Source organism: Agelaius phoeniceus, chromosome 3 (genome assembly GCF_051311805.1).
Source record: "Agelaius phoeniceus isolate bAgePho1 chromosome 3, bAgePho1.hap1, whole genome shotgun sequence".
Classification (NCBI taxonomy): domain Eukaryota; kingdom Metazoa; phylum Chordata; class Aves; order Passeriformes; family Icteridae; genus Agelaius; species Agelaius phoeniceus.
The window spans coordinates 102236245-102257494 of NC_135267.1; the positions used below are offsets into that span (position 1 = coordinate 102236245).

The window sequence follows — 21250 nt, forward strand, 5'->3', positions numbered from 1 at the left end:
AAATGGTGACATTTCAAATGAAAGAGCAGCTCTAGTCTAACTATAGTCTACTTTCAGTAGCAGAGAGCAGGCCAGCTCAGAGGGGTCTTTTATCATTTTTTCCCTTTCTTTGATGTGACCTAGGCTTACAACTTAAGGAATTCCCATTGTGTTTCTAACCCCTTTCACAAGAAGGTTTTTAAACACAAGGCAAACTGAAGGCTAACTCAGTTACCTTAACCAGTTTCTTTGTGCAATGGCTTTGCAAAGTGCTTCAAACTGGCTCAGTGCTGGAGGTTATCATCCTGGGGGTCTGGTTCCCTGGACAGAAGAAAGGAGAGAAAAATTCCATCAAATTTTCATATTTCCTGCCTGTTACATGAAGATGGAGAAACACAAATGAGCCAATTTCCTAGAAAAAGCTGCAGTGCACAGAGAGATCTTGCAGGCTCACTGTTACTAAATTTGCCATGTCACTAGATGCCAAAGTCATTATGACATTACTTATTGCTGCAAATCTTACAGATGGAAAGCATGGATAAGGCTCCCTGAGCCTGGATCACAAAGTTCAAAAGTTTTCCTTGTTTAGTAAGATTATTTAGAGTTATTGTGACAGAAATGCATTGTGGGGTGAAGGTGTGGTACTTAGGAACAGTGTGTTACCCTAAGAAAGGAAATGTTACAGCAAAAGTTAAACTCACTATAAAATTACCTTTTCAAAACTCTCTTTTAAATAAATACCCTAGGAATTGCATTTTCATGCTGTTTCAGTCAGAATATAAAGCAAGACAAAGATTAACCAGTTTTCCACAAATAAGGTGTAGGTTTGGACTGCCTTGCTGTATATGCTAAAGGGCAAAAGGGCAAAATTCTGATATCCCTTTGAAATCCACAGTTATCTGAACAGTAAATCTTGATGTATTTATAAAACTCCCTCCCTCCTGGGAACTGCCAACATCTGCCTTGTGATTTCTGCCCACAAATGAGTCCCACTGCTCTTGGGGTTCTTCATGAGCAGGTCATGTTTTGTCCTTTCACCTCATTCCTGGGTTAAAACCACTTTTTCTCAACCACTTTCCAGACCAGCTTTTCTAATTCTTGGCTGTTTTTTCTCAGCTTCCTGGGTGGTTTTGTTTTTGTTTTTGTTTTTGTTTTTTGTTTGGTTGGTTGGTTGGGGTTTTTTTGTGGTTATTTTTTCCCCTTTTATTTTCAAGAAAAGAATCTCTCTATGTGTAACTTTGGCTTGACCACTGGGGGAGCATTACTTCTCACCATGCAGATTTACATTTCAGCCTGCTTTATTCTTGTGACAAAAATATTCAGCCATGTTTCAAAGCTTCCCTGAGAGCTTTTTTGCACTCCAAGGAAGTCCTTCAGCTGATGCACAGGGACTCTGCTGGATAATAGTAAGTTTGAGGGGGTTTTTTCCTAGCTTTTTGGGTTGTTTCAGCAACCTGGGGGATTGCAGTGCAAACATGACTGCAAGAACACTTGTCTGGAGATGATTCCTTTCAGTGCACATGCTGCTACAGTTCCTGAGAAAGAAACTAAAATTTGATGCTCCTTTCCCTTCTCAGACATGGAGATTGTTTTGGAGGGGAGATTAGGTTGCTCTGATGGGCTTAATTGAGATGTGTCTCTTTTACTCCCCCCTTGACTGGGTTGTCACCTGCAGGACACAAATCCTGTCCTTGGTACAAAATACTACAAAATGGGTGAGTGCCTTCAGGACAGAGTGGGTGTGCCAGGAGTCTTCTTGCAGCATTCTTGGCATGTTTTCAAAACCCTGGCCTCCTGGTGAGACCTGTCAAACCCTGCCCTGGTCTGCCAAAGGAATCACAGTCCTGTCAAAGGAAGAAAGAGGAGCTTGGTGCTCTTTTAAGATCTCAACAGCTTTGCCTTGAATACTGAGTGTGTACATAGTGCTGGATTTCACTGGGTCTGTCAGTGACAGAGCAAGGAGCCCAATTCCACATTTTTCAGGATGAAGGAAAATCTCTCCAGGCAAAGCAGACCAGAGGGAAGGAGAGAAGAGAAGCTGAGAGGGCCTGGGACTGTGGTGGAGGCACTTTTAGCTCCAGTGAACCACAAGAGAAGAGGGTCAAGGGGACTAAACAGAGACTATGGCTACAAATCCTCTCCAGCACACCCCATGGATATTTTCATCCTACTCAAAGGCACAGACATCAGCCCTTGGTGTGATCTCCTGCACTGCTTGGCCCAGGGGCCCTTGCAAACCTTTCCTTCCCCTTTGCACCTCCTCACCCAAGGAGACCGACATCTCTCCACCCCAGGCCTTGTCAGACACCTCAGATTTCCCCCTCCCTTTCCCAGCAGCTGCCTTTCCTTTTTTTCTTAGACCTCCCCCACAGCTGTCTTTGCAGACCAGCCCCAGGGTCTGGTGTCAGCGCCCTTTACTGTCACCATTGCTGCCAAGGACATTTGCCTCTGTCTGTGATTCAGGACTTTCTCTTATCTTGCATGGGGACAATTCAGTCTCTCAGAGGACCTTGTACTACTTTAATAACACAACCTGTTACTAATGAGGCACAAAAACTGGGGGATTTGTGTCATTGTGTTGGAATGGAAGACTCATGGGGGTCTTATATATTTGACAGCTCTCAGAAGAGCTGAAGATTTGCAAGTAGGTCAAAAAATTGGACTTTAACTTTGCTGTGACCAGAGATAAAAAAAAAGGCTAAAAGAGTTAATTTCCACCAGCACTTTTCTATGGCAAGCAGTTTTCACTGTTGGTGTTTATAATTAAAGAATATGCAGATGGCACTGCCACGTCCCTGTGTACCCCTGGTCAGGGACTCTGTCAGGACATAAAGCTGGGCTCCTATTCCACACTCACCTCCAAGCACTGTGGCACTGTGAAGGAGCCATCCCTGAGGAGGTGGCAGACACCATATCAGGATCATGAGCAGACAGGGCAAGCAGGGGGTCAAGTGCCTCCACTGCAACCTCTTTTCAAGGTACTGGGCATAGATCTCCTCAGAGCTGGGATGTGTCCCTACATCCCCTTTCTCCTCCATTCCCCATGAGATGGAGGCTGCATCTGTATGGCAGAACACCAGCAGTGCTGTCAGCCAAGAGTTGCTAGGCAAATCTGAGCAGTGGGAGGATTTTCATATCCTGCAGCCACCTGAGCTGCTGCCTGCAACTCTCCTCCAGCTCTCTCCCCTCAGGCTTCTCAATCCCTCTTCTCCACCCTTGTGATGCCCCTTTCCAAGCCTTTTCTACTTCTAGAGCAAGCTCCTCTCTAACTCCCTCTTAAGCTCGCTCCTTACCCTTCCCCATGGGACAATGCACATGTGCAGCCAGTGAGGAGCAGCACATTTCAGTGCTCTGAGAAAACACTCAATTTCCCTGGGTCAGCCCAGGCACCCACAGATCTCTGTGGCTGTCTTAGGTTGGAAATGCAAGGTGTGGCTGGGGGTGTGTATTCTACTGCCAGCTGTTAGAGCTGGGGCAGTTTTCTTCTGTTAATTGGGCCACCTGTTAAAATCAAGTGGGGCAGTTTTCTTTATCTGTTCCACAACCAATCCTCCCTCCATTAGATACCTTCTGTTAATGGGCCACTGAGTGTCACTGCATAGCTGATAAAATTACATCATGCCAGTGGAAGATGCTCTGCCCAGAGGGAGGAGCCAAGCATTCCTAACTGGATAGAATCTGAGATTTGGAACACCACAGGCAGCCTTTTCCACTGGATTCCCTGAGGAGGACCAGGCCCATCTACACCACCACTGGACCTCCAGAGGAAAACTTCACCCTTCTACAGGATCCCTGCTCCAACAGAACCCCATCTGTCACTCCAGGAGAGCTGCAGCCACCATTCAATGGGGCTGCTACCAACACCCTGACCCACAGGGTGTCAGGTTGTATTCTGACTTTGTCAGTGTTATTATGTATTACTGCATTTTAACTTTATTTTTACTTTTTTCCCAATAAAGAACTGCCATTCCTACTCCCATATCTTTGCCTTAAAGCCCCTTAATTTCAAAATTGTAATACCTCAGAGGGTGGGAATTTACATTCTCTGTTTCAAGGGAGGCTCCTGCCTTCCTTAGCAGACACCTGTCTCTTCAGATCAAGGCAGTGACACTGAAGTGATGAAAAGTGGGGATAAGGTCCCAGAGAGAGACCCAAATGTGACACACAAAGCCCATGAGTGGAGCCCTTCTCGGGTCTGGTGGTGCCCCATGTGCTCAGGAGGCTGAGGACACAGAAGAGGCACTGCCTTCTGGAGGTGCTGGCAGAGGAGTAAAGCCCCTCTGCCAGGAAATTATCAAATACTGCAGGAGAAAAGCACCCTGCATTAAAAGTGCTGTAACTTCTGGCCAGGGGATAGAAAGCAAAAGGTGGCACAGAGCAATTAAAACCCAGCAAGTGAAGAATGGCTGAGCAGGAATCACATCCTGTCAATCCCTGCTTGTTTTTCAGTTTATTAGCACGAGCTTAACTGAAGAGAGAGCTGGGAGATGATGAAAGAGCAGCAGTGGGAGCCTCTTTGTAGGAATGCCAGCCAAAAAAGAAGAAAATTTGTAGGAGGAGTTCGAAGGATAGAAATCGACTTGTTTTTTCAGGCATAGTCTGAAAAAATAGTTCCAGGGCTCAGGGTTATGAGAGGGGTCTGCAGAGTAGAATAACCTGCTTGGCTCTAAATGGACAGATTTGAAAGAAGGATACACCCCCCAAATGAAGGAAAGACTGAAAGAATAATGCACATTTGCTTTGTGTTGCACTAAAACATTCTTTTTTCCCCTCCATTTTTGTGTTAAGGAGATTCACCCCAACCCCCCCCCCCCCCCCCCCGCCCCGCCCCAACCTCCAAAATGCCCTTTGGAAACCACAATTTCAAAAGTTTTTGAAGAACTTTCAACTAATCTGGATGAAGCCTCAGACTGATGTTGCTGATACCAGAGCTGAGAGCAATGAGATGTTGGCCTGGCTGGAACAACATCATTCTGCAAACTGGGAACAGAAATAAGAGAGAGAGAAGGAGGGAGATTCCTACACTCCTGTAACCAGCCATGCTGGAAGAAACTGATTGTTTGCTCAGCAATCATCCTCCTCTGTGAGTGGAGATGCTGGCTACAATCCCTATATCCAAGAAGTTTCCAATGCCAGAGAACAGAATAAAACACAATAGAGGCCTCCACAGTAATTTGTGTTTTGTTAGATCTGAGATTATGTTTAGGACTGTGTCTGATGGGGGGGAAAAAGACCAAACAGCTTTAATAATAGATTTTGGGGAACTTTAAATTGTCAGAGGCATTTTCTAGTGACAGTTTGTCTGAATCATACTTGGCACTGGTAATATACCACATCTCCTGTCATTCTTTTAATTAGTTTATAGCCTTTTAAAAGAGCATTTTACAAAATTAATTAAGAACACCTCTGATTTCAGACCAAGCATGAAAAAATAAAATATCCCCACTGTTTCATTTTAGGTGGCAGGTTGTGCTGGTGCTGAAGATAAGCTCTCTGAAAAATCTGACATGCTAACACTGGAACAACCCCAAAAGAGAACCTAATTTTTTATCCATTTAAGGGCTTGGGAAATGCAACATTTTTGAGTTTAAGGAGACAAAGAACCTCTGTTAACTAATTATGTTACCAGAAGTCTGCACTAGATGGATTGGTTCCACCCTTCACCAATTAAAGCTTGAAAAGAAACTAAGGTTAGTCTAGAGCTGGTTGTAGCCTGTGGTAGAAATCACTTGCAGATTTCTTTGGTGCAAAACCAGAGGATATGAACTCTTTGAAAGACAGTAGAAATATCAGCATTTTAGGAGTCATGTTAGATTAGAGTTAAACAAGATGTTTTTGCTTTAACAGCTTATTTGATGGATTTTGATCTCTACCCAACAGATGTTCATGCAGTTTATTCAGGTGCAGGTCTTGCAGTTTATTCAGGTGCAGATTCAGTGGAACAGTGTTACCTGTTCTACAGCACAGCTGTGTGGCTTGGTTAAAGATGGTCAGCTCCATCCTGGAGCTCCATCCTGGAGGGGAAGGTGTGGGAGGGAATCTGGAGGACATGCTGTCCTGGTTATCTGCTGCAGATGCATTCTTGTACCCCCAAAAAGGGTGTGTGGGCCATGTGTGTGATGAGAGGTATCCAAGGGCATAGTTAGGATCTCAAATAGCAGCACCTGAACCAGTGGCCCTGCCTTACTCCATCTCACACAGGATCCAGCACCAGGATTGCATCAAGGGAGGAGAGGAGAAACCCAGAGGGGAATCTCACAGGTTCACTGGATTCATGAGCCACCTTGGAGTGTCTGTGCAGCAGGTTTGGCCAACACCAGGGAGGCAGGAGTGTCTCTGCTGTCCTTGTGACATCTCAGGGGGAAGAGACAGCCTGGTCTGCAGCAGTGGGGTTCTAGAAGGCCTGTGTCTGCTCCTGTGTCTGCTCCTGTGTCTGCTCCTGGTTCTGCTGCCCACTCCAGCCCAGGAGGCTTTAATTTACCCATGCCCCAGCTTCTAAGATAAGCCAACAGTGACACCCTGGTTTGTAACCACACTGCTGCCAGGTTGTTACCTTTCTTCAGAACAAGACTGTGGAAGAGGCTTTACAGCAACTTCTGTGAGCCAGAGAGAAGTTTGATAAGAGGATCATGTTTATCCCTGAAAGAATTTTCTACCAAGGTCGTTGGCACAGAAACCAAGAAAGAAAAAAAGATAAATAAGAGAAACCTGCAACTGCCTATTCCAATAAGTGCTTTGTCTTTCCTGACCAATGAATAAAGTGTAAACTTAGGAGTTTTGTAAGAGTGCATAAAAAGCATGCATGCTATAATAAAACAGATTTGAAGCCTTCTGTAAATGGAGTTTTGCTTTGTACTGTGACTGCCTAAACTATGACACAAGGCTGCCTGGTGTTAGTGGCAGTAGGTGAGCCAAGGGCCCTTATCCAGCTGCTCAGAGCAGACTGGGAATACCTTGTTGGCAAGTTTGCAGCACCTACATCCAGGCCAGGGATGCTGGCTGTCTCCATGGTTCCTTCCTCCTCCCACTCCCAAGCACACAGAAGCAGAGCAGAGAGAGTTGCCCTCTCCTACAGCTCCTTCAGCTCTGACAGCCTCATTGCCTTTGTGCAGGGGCACAGTGTGAAAAAAGGGTGGCAGGGGAGGTTGCTCTGAGCTGCAAGAAGTTTTCAGAATAAAAAATCTGTCTCCTAGGCTGCCTCCAACATCTGGTGAGAGCCACCTGCCCACCAAGAGCTCTCCTTGGTCAAAGGCTCCTGTGGGTCAGTTCTTCAGGACAAACAAATCAAACCAGGCTGCACAAACCTGTTTCAGACTAGGTGGGATTCATGCAGATGCTGAATGTACCCCCCTCCAGAGCAGTGTCTGATGCCCAGCTGCAATGCTGAGTTTGCCAGCACAGCACTGGTGACTCTGAGCAGCTGCTGCCTCCTCATGGCTCTTGGGAGTCCACCCCCAGGCACAGGAGAGAGGAAATGAGCAGGACTCCTTCAGTCCTGGCATCCTTGCTGAGAGCATAATAGGTCAGAGCTGCATGATGGCAGGGAGACAGTGTGAAAATTGTTTCCCTCTCCTTTCTGTAAAAAGTAAAAATATTCATAATGAGCAAGACCTGGAGCTCAGGCTCGCCTGTGCTGTCCACTGAGCACAGGGCTGGGACACATCCCCCAGTGCATGCAGCACATAATCTGTCATCCTTCCCACGAGGGTGACAACTCTGCCTGAAGGTTCTCTTCTTGTTTTTCTCAGCATAGCATTGATTAAAACCCTGGCCTTTGATATCGGGAATGCTTTTCTCCCAGAGGAGAAAGCCAAAGGCCTGGGTTAAATTTAGGTCTGCCCTCAACTGTTCTGAGCACCAAAAAGGGTCTGTGCATATTCTACCACTGATGATAACTTAAAGGAAAACAACTGCAGATCAAACCAATGGCAGCTGGTTTGCAAATAGCCTTTTTGCAGAGGTAACAGATTAGCTGACTGAAAAGGAACAGCTCTCTCCCCTCCTCCCTCATTTCATGTGTGGAACATACTAAGGCTTCCAACAGACAAAATGTGTTCAATTCTTGACCAAGAACTGCTCAGCAGATAGTGAGAAGAAAAAAGAGAAAGGAAGGTATCACTTTTCCTTTTCCTGAATGTGAGAATCCGCCTGTCTTCTGTACCCAACATGTTCCCTGTCATTTGCACTGCAGAGACCCAGAGAGCAGCCAGGCAGCTCCATCCTGACAGCAGCTAGCCAGGCTCCTGAAATTAGTGGGAATAGTTGCCTGTGCTGTATGAGAACATGTTTGATGGGAATGGTTTCCTGTAAAAGGATGCCTCCACTCAAAGCAGCATGTTCTTAACCTGGCTGTGCTGGGATACAAGATGCCTTTCTCTTTTCTGAATTACTTTGGAAGCTGACTCTTCTTTGAGTGAGGGGTTGGACCACAGATCCTCACAAATTCTGTCCTGTACAAACTCCAGAATAAAAGTGTTTATGTCTTCAACACTAGATTTTCGATGCTGCCAGACTTTTCCTTCAAAATTTCTCTATATTGAAGGTAGAAACTAAAAGCATTTAAGTTATCTTGCCGAACCCACAATCTTTTCTTCTTTCCCAACTCCCTTCCCACTCCAGTGCCATTGTTTCCTCTTAGCAGAAGTCGGTGACATTCCCTTACCATGACCTCAGTTTAGAGCTTTCAGAATCATCTGTAAAACATTAATCCATGGTTTTGGTCAGCTTTGAACAGACATGAGTGAGTCAGGGTGATTCACTGCCCTGCTGAGGCACTGTTGTAGCCACAGGTTAGTCCCTGCAGATGTAGTCCTCTTTGCCCTGAATAGCTGTTCTGGGGGCACAATTAATGAGTTTTAATTGTCTTCAGATGCCCCAAACTGCAGTTAGACCAGGCTGCTCCTTTAGGCACAGGTCCTGCAATCAGAGGTGCCATTGAAATCTCCTGTCCAGCTTCTTCTCTATTCCAACCTGGAAGTTGTACCTTGAGCACTGATGGAAAAAGGAAAGCAGATCCCATCAGTGCTGGTACCAAGGGTCGCTGCTTAGACTTTGTTATGCACTGTGGTTGTGCCCATGTGGAGCAGGATTTCCTGGGCACTTCTCAGGCCCAGTTCCTCACAGCTTATGAATAATAAACCCACAGATCCCTTCATTTCTCAGTTTTGTGGCAGCACAGCTCACACAGCCCTTGTGTACGGTCTCCCTTTGCAGTCTGTCGTTAAAGGTTCATCACAAGTATCACTCATAGCCACCATCACTTAGCAATTATTTATTAACCTCTAGTTGACAGGAAATAGCAAGGAAAACAAACAGAATGACTTCAACTATTTCCCTGCTTTATTCAGCAGATGTTTGAGGAGACACAAAACTATGGCCTTGCCATGGAGCTGAAACCCAGCTATGGTGTCATTTGAAAACTCTACCTGTTCTGCTGTTGGCTGTGCAGTGTTTGTGAAAAAAACGTGCACAGGCTTAGCTGATATCACTGCAGCGACACTCTCAGCCAGCTGGGAGGAAATGGGGCAGTAATTTACAGAAAGAGTTGAGTATTTCTGTTCAAAAGCATCCATGCCATGCTAGTGGCTGCTGCACTCTTACCTGAAGGCTTGATTGTCTGATGCAGTTTGGAGTCACGTCAGTTAACTATAAAGTTTAACTAATTGCTATTTATAGAGAGTGCTTGAAGGTCTGTCACTGGAAATGTTAATAAAAGCTCAAGATAGAGTCATCTAGTCATCCTGCATGTCTTTTATGCTGGGGTTTTTGGGTGTTTTTGGTTTGGTTTTATTGGGTGGGCCGTTGCTCTGTGTAAACCTTCCACTCCATGACCTTGGCTCTCTTAATAAACAAAGTTAAGGCCCACAAATGAGAGGGTCTTCAAAATTTACAGATTTGATCTCAGAAGCTGTTGGAGATCTCCTGGTTGTCATAAAGCTTCCAGAAACATATTTACTTCCCCCCGCCCCCACCCCTTCTGTGATTGGACCTGAGCCCTGCTGTCTTTCTGCATGCCCAGCTTTCCATCAGAGCTGCAGTGACATGTGTCTGCCTCCTTTGTCTTCAGCACAATGACTGATGTACACAACCTTGGTTTTAGTCGAGCTGCCCTTGAGTTGGGTCACTGTGCCCTGCCAAAGATCTAAACATTGAGCTGCAGGTGGAAATATCTTCTGCAAGGAGCAGAGTGACCTGGGCTGGGAGCAACATCCACCTGGGAGCCTGTGTCTCCTGGGCCCTGGGTAAGCCCCATGGCAATGGGGGTCTGAGCTGCCAGCAAGGCATGGGAGAGCTGGGAGCCAGCCACCCACTCCAGGCAATGATGTCCATAGGAATTAGAGGGAAAGCAGGAAATAACTGGTTGTTATACCCATTGTCACACAGGTCCCTGCATTAGTCCCCCTACCAAGGAATTCACAGAATTCACAGAATCACAAGGTTGGAAGAGATTGTAATGTTCATCAAGTCCAACCCATGCCCCAACACCTCAACTAAGCCAGTTGGTGGCACCCAGTGCCACATCCAGTCTTTGTTAAACACATCCAGGGCTGGTGACTCCATCACCTCCCTGGGCAGACCATTCCAGAACTTTATCACCCTTTCTGTAAAAAACTTTTTCCTAATATCCAGCCTGTATTTCCCTTGAGCAGCTTGAGACTGTGTCCTCTGGTTCTGTCAGTGCTGCCTGGAGAAAGAGACCAACCCCACCTGACTACAGCCACCTTTCAGGGAGCTGTAGAGAGGGATAAGGTCACCCCTGAGTCTCCTTTTCTCCAGGCTAAACACCCCCAGCTCTCAGTCATTCCTCACAGGGTTTGTGTTCCAAAGCCCCTCACCAGCCTCCTTGCCCTCCTCTGGACACACTCGAGTGTCTCAATGTCCTTCCTAAACTTTTGCGACAAGTGGGATGGGATTGGGTTCTCCAGTCATGGAGTTTGATCCTATCTCTGTTTCAAGGCCAAGGGCAAAACCACACTCTGGGTGTGGATCCCTTTTCCATCACAGCCTGTTCTGTCCTGGCAAACATTGTTGAAAAGGTTTTCGTGTCCTCTGAAGACTGTTCCCATAAATAGCACGTCTATACATCACTGCATGCTCTGGGATTTCATGCAAATCCTTTTTGGATTGAAACACAGAGACAGTAAATGAATCATGGATACAATTTAGAGATGCTGGTTTTGGCTAGATGAGTTGTTCTGCCTTGCAGTCAGAGAAAAATTTGCCAGTTGGATAGACAGGGATAAAGTCAGAGAGTGGAAGATGGGGACAGGTCTCTGTACTGACAATCTGGAGTTACTGAGGGAGGAGATGATGCCTTTGTCTTCTGACTATTCCAAAGTCTCTCTCTCACTGCATGAAATCTTAAGTCTCTGATGAAAGTGCAGCACAGCAGTGCTCTCACCCATCTCAATGCAGATTCACTTTCCATCGATTGGCCATTCAGAGCTGCTCTGATTTCAGGTGGATGTCACTTCACTGAGCACTCGTGAATGGTAGATTGATTTAGCTACACTGCTTATTTTTAAATTTCTTTGTGGCACAAGTTCAAGTACCTGACAGAGCCTTTAGAGAATCCTCTGTGGACGCTGGATAGATGGCAGGAGTCAGACTGCAAGGTGAGGATCACTGACTGACAGGAAGCTGAGCATCTCCTGTGAGTCACTGCTGAGACACCAGGGATTTCAGTGTGGCAGCAGGAAAGGCCAGCCAGCCTGTGAGTCACCAATCCTGGTACTGGATTTACACAGGAACCAGTACCACAAACTCCACTGCAAGGCCAGGCAAAGCTTTTCCCACAGCAAGTTTTACATCCAAGTTTCACAAAGCTGTATTTGCTGTCCTTTAGCTGAGCAATACTCAGTGCAAGGAATGAAGAAGCAAATATCTATGTGGAAAAAAATAGGTGAAAACAGCCTTACCTGAATGTTTTCCTGTCTGGCTGCTTTCCATTCCTTCTCAAATTTTGGCTGCTCCTCCACCACTTCTGGTCTTTGCTTTGTCTTTTCTACTTGCCCAAGGGTCCTAGTTGATCTCTTAATAGTTTTGGACCAGGATTCATCAGAAACTCTTCTTGCTACAAAAAATATGATCTAATGTCTGGCTAAGCATTAAAATGCCACTATAGCTTTATGAGAACTTAAGTTATGACATTAAAAAAAAAGCAAGCAAATAAAAAAAATGCATAAAACATTAACAGCAATGAAGAATATGGCACCTCCCTCCCCAGCACTTCTCATTCCAAGAAATATGAATCAGTATTCTTCTAGCTTGAGCACTGCTGTGAAGAAAGCACGGTCTTCATTTACTTTGTTTGTTGGAAAATTGTTTTGCTCGTTCCCTTCTCAATTTAATTTGTGCCATATGGATGTTGTGTACGTACATATGTCACCATCCACTTGAATCTGAGTGGCAGAGCTGAGGATTCCTTGGCCTGCCAGCCTCTCATTTCAGGCTCAGCCACCTCCTCCAGCCCTGGACACTGGAGCTGTGGCTGTGTGTCCATGACAGAGCCAGGCAGGATCGGACCTGCTGAGCTGTTCCCAAGGTGCAGAACTCAACACAACATCCCCCTCCATCTCTGAGAGACTCTTTGAGGCTGGATTTCTGTCTTGCTTTTCCTAATCTTCCTGACTCTTGAGTCACAAACTGAAATACCCATCAGTTCTCTGAAAAGCTTATGCAAAATGGAGCAGCTTATTGGACAGACACTGCTCTGAGAGATTTCATCCCAAATGGTTGTTTCTTCCATCTTCTCAACAAGCCCTCTCCAGGTGCTTTGTTAGGTTTTTTATGCAGGCAGGATTTCCATTTTATTAGCTGGGAAATTGCTGCTTCAGCCACAATTCCTGCAATGATGAATAACACAAGAACAACAAGCCAACAAGCCCTCACATTTACAGCAGTACATTAGAAAAATACTTTTTTTTTTTCTTTTTGCCAGGTATTACACAAGAGGGAAAATCCTTTCAAAATCTCTTTGTTGTTAGACACATAATCTGCTTGGTAAGGTATTTAAAACCCAACACTTATAAGGTATGTGTCAGCCTCCAAAAATAAATAAATACCTAATTAGATTGCTTTCAGCAGTGGCCATGCACCTTGCTCAGGCACTCCTGTGTAGGAGAGCTGAGCAGGGAAGCAGCAGAATTCCCCAAGCTTGTGTAACAGCTTCAGTCTGTTCTATACATCAACATGTAGGATGTATACACACATCACTGAGCAACAACTATGGGAAAAAAATCAACTTCCCTCCCTTCTTTTGGACAAGGATACAGATTGGCTTGCACTGAGGATTAGCATCAGTTGTCAAACACATCCATCCACAAGTGAGTTTGAGATAATTTTTCTTCTTCATTTCAATAAACTGTTGGGACCATTTAGACTTTTTGCATTTTCTTTTGGAAGTTTTTTTTTTTTTCCTCTTTGCTGATATAAACTCCTCATTTCAATAGGCTGCACTGGTCAGAGAGAAAGGAGTGGTGGTGTTTTGGCAGAACTTGCTGGAAGCCCTGGACTCCTGTGTTTTGAACTGCTAAGCTGAAAATAAAAATCTGCTGCTGAAATGCTTTTACATTATTTTTCAAAATGCATTTAATGTCAAGAGGTTACAAGCAGCCAGGCTTTTTCAGCTGAAACACAAGAAATATTTCTGAAAACAGCTGGAAATTGGCAAGATAATACAAAAGTTAGGACATATTTAAGAATCACTAACTTACAATTAACTAGACCTGTAATTGTTTTTAAAACCCCCAATATTAGCTTAAAAAGACACACAGAGTCCTATAGCTAAATAATCTCTCATATGTACCTCTAAGACTCTGAATACTTTATTTCTCAGATGAAAAGTCTGTGACTGGCTTTCCACCAGTCACAGAGCCAGATGGAACACATTTGCCATGAAATATTTCCATTTTAGCTAAAGCAACAACAATGACAATAATTTGGGAAACAGGCTGCCATCAATTCAACCACTTCCTTCCAGAGAAGCCCACTGGAGACTCTTAATCCCTCCTGTGAGTAGTGGACCCATAAACCAAGGACCAGAAGCATAGAAAAGTAATTAATAAATATGCTCCTGCTTCTTTATTGTATCAGCAGAGGAAAAACAAGGAATGCTGTGAATTTCATGGAATACATAGGAAACTACCCAAACATACAGTGTAGGGAATATTATGCATTGAATTCAGTAGTAATTAGTCAAAATTTGGGTTTCTGGTCAATTTAAAAACCTTTTTGATACACCTCCTCTCCTCCCTGTATTTTATGAGCCCAGAGAGATAATTGTCTTTATTTCCTCTTTGATTATTCACCTTCATCCTTTCTGTGAGGATTTTCACCTAAACCTTCCCTGTAAGAACCCTTCTTGTTTGGGACTCACATTCTAGACTGGTTCCCATTCCAAAACAACAAGATAGCCCAAAATCTTTCTGTCTTTGTGCTCCAGGTCACTTCAGACAAGTGAGCTTCCTCAAAGATCTTCCTGCATTCTCCACTCCAAGTAGGCACTACCCATCCCTTCATTTAATTTAATCAACTCCAAGCTCATGTGCTCCAAGCTTGGCATTTCTCCTGCCTATCAAGCTGAAAATAGCAGAGACTCTTTGATGGATCATTAATTTCTTGAGCAAGAAACCTCCCAGCTGTTGCATCCCCTTAATATTTTTTTCCCCCTTTTTCCTCTTCTTCTTCCTGGAACCTTTTCCCTTTCCTACGAGCCTGCACTTAGTTGGATAAGAGGAGTCCTTGTCCTCCCAACCCTTGGATGCTGCAAGGAGCCAATGCTGAGAGGGGCTAAGTTTCAATTAATTCAAGTGCAAAAACTGGCACTGAAGCAGCTGGTTCATAGCAATTACAGATGTGCTGGTGGGGGGAGGCTTCTGCAGGTCTCCACTCTCCAATCTCTTGCTCCAGGTTGGCTGTGCCTTTGCCTTGGAAACCTCCAAGGACAGAGATAACTCACATGACACAAGCCCACATCCAGCTCCTTTACTGCTTGAGGAAAAAAGAGGCCTGGAGAAAGCCTTTTGTACAGAAACCACAGTAATGCACCACAGAGCACAAGTTCTTCCCTGTTTTGTGTTGTAATGGAGCCCTGTGAGGAGAAATCCCAGCTGTTTTTATCTTCCTGGAAACCTGTGGCTCTCATCTGCTCAGGAACTTGTTCTCACCGTGGCTCATCACAGGCAGGAGGCAGCAGAGCAAGGCCCTCTCTGTGCCAGCCTGCAGGGCAGGCAGCAGCCTCCCAAAGGGCTCCAGAGAGGCTCATGCAAGAGCAGAGCATGCAGAGCATCAGGAGAAGATGGAAATCTGTCTGTAGGAGCTCACCACTGAAAAGAAAGCAGCCCCTGGCAGCCAAGCCCTCTTTGCTCAAGGCTCAGAACTTGTTGGGAGAGCAGCAGCTTCGTGGTGCAGGGCAATGACCATGGTGTAGTGATCCCTGCCACTATTTCCAGCTCTCTGAGGCACCTCTGTGCTGCCTTCCCACCCAAAGGTGCTGCCAGACAGACAGACAAGCCAAAGGCACAGAAGGAATACCCAAAACTTGTGACCCACAATAGCTGGGGTCAACTACCCTATTTTAATTAATTATGTGTCAGTTCATATAATTAAAAGTGTGCCAAATTAATTGCTAGTGAAGGCTGCAGAGGATTTATGCTAAAACAGGAGTAAGTAATAATTTGGAGCAGGACAGGGCTGTGTTATCCCACAAGTGTTCTTGTCATTATACATGAAACAAAGCTCTTTTTCTGACCCTTTGTTTCTTCACTTGGCATTTGAGAAGATCCAATTAGTTGTAAATTACACCAAGCCCCAAGCTCTTCTTTCTTTTTAAATATAAATTTAAATCTGAAAGCCAGCAGGGTTTCATAGACTCAGAAAGTATCAGCCTGTCTTTTTGGAGGAGTTTCATTTCCTGAGGGGGTTCCCCTCCAGCCTCACCAGTCCAAAGCAGCACTTGGGCACTCTCATCTGCCCAGCTCCTTTTGAAGCCCTCTTGGCTGGCATAAGAACCATTTCAGTCAGAGCCCAGGATGTTTTCATTTGCCAGAGTTACTTCCAAGTCTCAAGAGCTTCAGGTGGTTTCCCTCAAGCACCCAGGTGTCCCAAGACCCAGCCTGCTCACTGACACCTTGCATCAGTTTTGGTGTCAGGAAGAGGGCACATTGTGGTAAACACAATCTGAACAAAATGTCAGCATCAGAGAGAAGAGTAGGAATATGAGCCAACCACTCCAAAACTCCCTTGTGGGCATGGTGTTCAAGTTTTTCAGAAACAAAACAAAACAGGGTTACAGGGGGTGAGGGTAGATTCCCTATTTCCCCAAATGACACATTTTGAAACACAGCCCTTCCTACTGGTGTAGATCCAGTATTCTGTTATGAAAGAGGTGACTTCTTTTTTTCTTTCAACAAGTTATTAAACAACTCAGACTGAAATCCTGCAATTTCACTTAAAAGACTGGGGAAAACAGCTCCTGTAATATGGAAATAAGCAAAATTCCATTTCAAAGATTTACCCTCATGTTATGCAAATCCTAGAAAGTCCTCTGAGGTGCACCACTTTCAAGCTCAGCTTTAATGTCCCACATGTTGTCATAATTCTGGAAACCAAGCAAGATGAAAACACGACCAGGATTGCACAGAAGGATGAGCAATGGGAGAACAGGGTATTTACTTGCAGTATCTGCAAGCTGCTTGAAATTTCAGGCTTAGCCTTGGCCATCAGCTTGGCCTTTGTGTTTTAGCCTGCTCTTGTTACATCAGAGCAGAGTAAAATGTTATTTGCCTTGGCTGGTCAAAGTAGCCATCCTAGGTAGAAGGCAAAAGGTAGTGCACTTCATGGGTTTAGAAATTTGGGGCACTGCTGCCCCCCATCCCTCTGTGCAGCAGGAAAAAGAAATTGGGAATGCCAAGGATGGGGTCCTGCTCTGCCCCTGGGAAGTCCTGCTCACAGGGGTGTTTCTACCCAAGGGAATTCTTCTGGGGGTTGCCAGATCCTTTGGCAAATAGGGGATCAGGGCATTCTGAAGCAATTGCCCAGTCCTGACTCCACAGAAACCACCCCTCTCTGCAAACATCAGCCCATGACTGCCACTAGAGCCCTCCAGCCTCACCAGAAACCAGGTGATCAGAAAGATCTTGCTGCATTTTATTCCTTTAAACCATGGGCAAAAGATGTCTGTGGCTGGAGAAAGACAAAGAGAGAAAGGATGGAGAAGGACGTTTATGGATTCTCCATCTATGAATGGAGAAATGCTGGAGCTCCTGAATTTCCTCTTCCTCAATTCATAGGCACATCTTTCCTGCTTACTCTAACTCTAAGTGGGTTTGACACCACAAAGCAGTGAATTGTGCCCTTGATGGCCCCATCTGTGATCTCAAACTGCTCTGAGGTCCATGGAGTGACTGGAGCTGGATGGCTCTGGGAAGGACAGCATGCATTTCTGGCCCTGCAGAGGTGTTAGAACTGGTGTTAGGCTTGTCTCAGTTTGTCACTCTCAGACCTGTGTCCAAGAGAGATCTAAGATTCACTTCACATCCCCTGTTCAGTGCAGCCAAAGATGTTTTCCAGGGATTAATGAGCAAACTGACTGACAGCTTGGGGAGCAGCAGAGACCATTAACCTTGTGGAATGCTAATTTTCTGCTACCCATCAAGGACGTTAGCAACTGGAAAAAACTCCCAAACAGCAACTAGATTTGGGGTTGTTTGAATGGGTAATGCTGCTCTGTTCCTTGGGTCATTTGTAGAAAAGCTGTTCTTTTTAACTTCAGCTACTGCTGATGCCTCAGGTTTTAGCTTTTCTATTTTTCAGATTCTATTCTGCTCTAGTGTGTAAGTCTGGGCTTCATATTAGGCTTCATATTCTTCACAGAGCAGGGACACAAAACCATTCCTTCTCTAGCTGAGGACCCAAGGACAGCTGATGCAGATCTCAGGCCCAAGAGCATAAACAATGGTGGAATGAAGAGAGAAAACAAGAAGGATGGGACTTCATGGGCTAAAGCTGTAATTGGACAATTAGCTCCAATATGCTAATGGACCAAAACTTATAAAAGTGTGAGACCCCATGACCTATGGTCCATTTTGTGGCCATTTTGGGTTGTACTGCCCAAGGTGGATCTATTGATGCCAGTTAATAAATCCCTACTTTATTCTTTAGCTCTGTCTAGTCTCTGATCTAGGTCAGCCTTCACAAGGCATCACTACCACCTGTCCTCTGTGCTTGAGACAGCCCAAATTTGCAGCTTTCTTCATCACAGGACAAAGGGTTGACTACCTCAGTGCCCTGTTTAGGTGGCAGGGATGGTGCTTCACCCCACATTGAACATCCCAGAGTTTGCATTGTGCTTCCATTTTCTTTGCCAGAGACTGGGAGCAAGCTGGGAAGGGCATGAGCCTCTGTCAGAGCACAACAATTTTGCCATCACCAGCTGTGTTTCCATGGCTGCAAAACACACTGCATGAACCTGGCCTGCACTGCTTATCCCATCCCACTGACTCACAGCATCACACACTCTGCTGGGAAGGGACTCTGGGAACATCAGGGGAAGGCATCCTTCAGATCTTTGGGGGGCTGTACCACTCTGGGGCAGGACTTTTGCTCAGTGTCAAATCTGGGCTCCCAGAAACAGCTTCTGTCTGTTGTGCCTTGTTATAATGTCTATCACAACCACCCTCACTGTAAAATCCTCTCAGGAATCAAGCAGCTGCTCCTAATTTTGGGGTCCATAGGAGCAGAAGGGAATAAGGGGCAGAGATAACCAAGTACTTCACCTTACACTGGATAACCACCACCAAGAGAAACCTGTAGATCTCCCACGTGGGTGCTGAGATGAAGCACAGCAGAAGATATATACAAAGCCAATATTAAAAAAGAAAAAAAAGCAAGGCACACTAAAATTGTAAAACTGTCATTATGAAAGTTACAAATTTTCATTTCCTGATCCTTTTTCAGAATACAAAGTGAAAAAAAAATCACATTTTTCAAATGTTCCAGATAATACACCTTTGAGAGTATGATTCATGATTTTCTTCATTTTTATTGCTCAGGACTATTGTACTTGTTTAAGGGACTACAAAACGTTTTTGTTGCTTTCCCACTCCTCTAGGTCATGAGATTTTAGGTTTTTATTCATTTGTTATCTTCACAGTCAGAGGCAGAAAGCAACTAGAGTACTTTTTCTTCTGATCTCTATTTTTTCTAAGTTGCAGATACTGTAAAATTTTGCAGAGAGAGACGAAAAAAAGAAAATCCCACCCCAGGATAATCCATCTTCTAACAGTCAACATGACTGTACAAGATGTAGATAACTTTCAAAAGCAAACATGAAAGAGCAACACTTAGTTCAATACCAAACTTCTTTTGGAGCAATTATTTAATAATTTACCTTCTAAATGGTGGAGTCTACAGCATCTGGTACCAAACCCCGGTAACTCTGAAGTAACCACAGAAGAACCTCTTCATTACAAATGGGAAGATAGGCTTGCTCTGCCTGTTTTTATTGCACACAATCTGAACAAAGTGTCAGCATCAGAGAGAAGAGTAGGAATATGAGCCAACCACTTCAAAAGCCATGAGCAGAGGCCAGAGCCTGTAATAGCCATCTCTGGAGCAGGCATCCTAGGAACAGCATGAGGCTGGAAGCCAAAATCCAGGCCAGCTTTGCCCAAAGGGATGGGCTGGCCTGGCAGAGCCACCCTTGACTCAGCCACTGATTGATACAGGAGTTCAGACCAAGCACAGCAGAATCACATTAATAAAGAAGTATTGTCTTCTAATTGTCCCATCTCACAAATAGTCTCTGCCAGAGCCCCAGGTTGGAGAAGAGAACTTTGCCAGCAGAGATGGCAGTGTTTGGGTAGATAAAACCCTCAGCATCCCAGGCTCTGAGTTCTCAGGGCTGCTAAGCTGTGCTCAGAGAGCATTAGGACCTAGGACACCTCCTCACTGCTGTCACACTTCCCCCAGCAGTGAATAATGCACTAAGATGCTGAGTATTGAGGGCATTTCTCATCTACTGGTGCAGGATCCCCCATTCAGTCATTTTCAGAAGTAGCCAGCACAGGGATCAGATGTGAATCCCTTTGCCTGCAGAAAAAATGAGGCAGACATGAGCTGGAAATCTGCCCTGGGGGAAAGGTTGGGCAAGCAGCCTGTGCTGCTCAGGACAACAGGGAAAACGGGTGGCAAAGTTCAGACAATTTGCTCAGCAAAATCTTACACATTTTGGGCAAGAGGAATTCTTGCACCAAACTGCCCCTTTCCCATCATCTTAAAAGAAAAAGCAAACTTGGAGACCTTGAGGAAAGACAAGACACTTTCCTCACATTTAAAACTGGCTGATTTTTAAAAGTTTCAATGACACCATTGATGTTTTGAGGGAACTGGGATCTCATGCAAATGATAGCGGTGCTGGAGTCTGCTCAACTCCTCTGTGGCCCATGGTTCTGTTCAATTCCCTGCAGAGATATCCAGGTCACCTGCTCTTCTTCTCCCATTTCCCTGCCTTACTACAGCTGCAGAGCAGTACTCCCCTTTTGTGTCATGGATAGCAAAGAGGGCTTTCTCTTAGCACTGTGGCCAGGAGAAGCTGTTCCCACTGCATAGAAAACTTGCTCCAGGGGTTACAGACTGGCTGGAGTTTTCCATTAAGCCCCTTCCAGGTGTCAGATCCCTAGCTTTGACCCAGCACTATAGAATGCAGGTTTGTGCATTGGTGTTGCTGTTCTTTGCCGTGCATTCCCTGCTTTCTCTGTTACAGAAATCACTGTGGTGGGATATGCTGTGTTAAACTGGTTAGATGAATGAGCTTACTGTTTTCCTGTAATTCAATTGTATAGAATCATAGAGTCATAGAATGGCTTAGGTTGGACCTTTAAGACCATCCAGTTCCACCCCCCCTGCCATGAGCAGGGACACCTTTCACTAGGTCAGGTTGCTCCAAGCTCCATCCAGCCTGGCCTTGGGCACTTCCAGGGACTGGGAATCCTCAGCTTCTCTGGGCAACCTGTGCCAGTGCCTCACCACCCTCTGAGCAAAGAACCTTTCCCTATCATCTAACCTAAATCTCTCCTCTAAAAGCCTTTTTGACTGCTGAAAAAAAGTGCCCAACCAGAGAAATAAACGTGATGACAAATACAGTGAGGTAACATATGGTTTTCAACTCCCTGTGCAGAGGAAATTCTCTTACTGGCCCTGAATCCCAGCTTCCCAGGCCCTGAATGTTTTTTGTGTCTTACTAAACCACAGACTGGGACCTATCACTTTT

The 21250-nt window shown here is 45.1% G+C and overlaps 1 long non-coding RNA gene across 1 annotated transcript in view; it reads right to left on the reverse strand.

Moving 5' to 3' along the window:
- LOC143693622 (uncharacterized) overlaps positions 1-12149 on the reverse strand; it is a 50096-nt gene extending 37947 nt beyond the window's left edge. Inside the window, exon 1 of the long non-coding RNA XR_013181526.1 lies at positions 11898-12149. This is a non-coding gene — a long non-coding RNA (uncharacterized LOC143693622). The remainder of the gene's footprint in view (positions 1-11897) is intronic.
- Positions 12150-21250: the final 9101 nt, after the last annotated feature.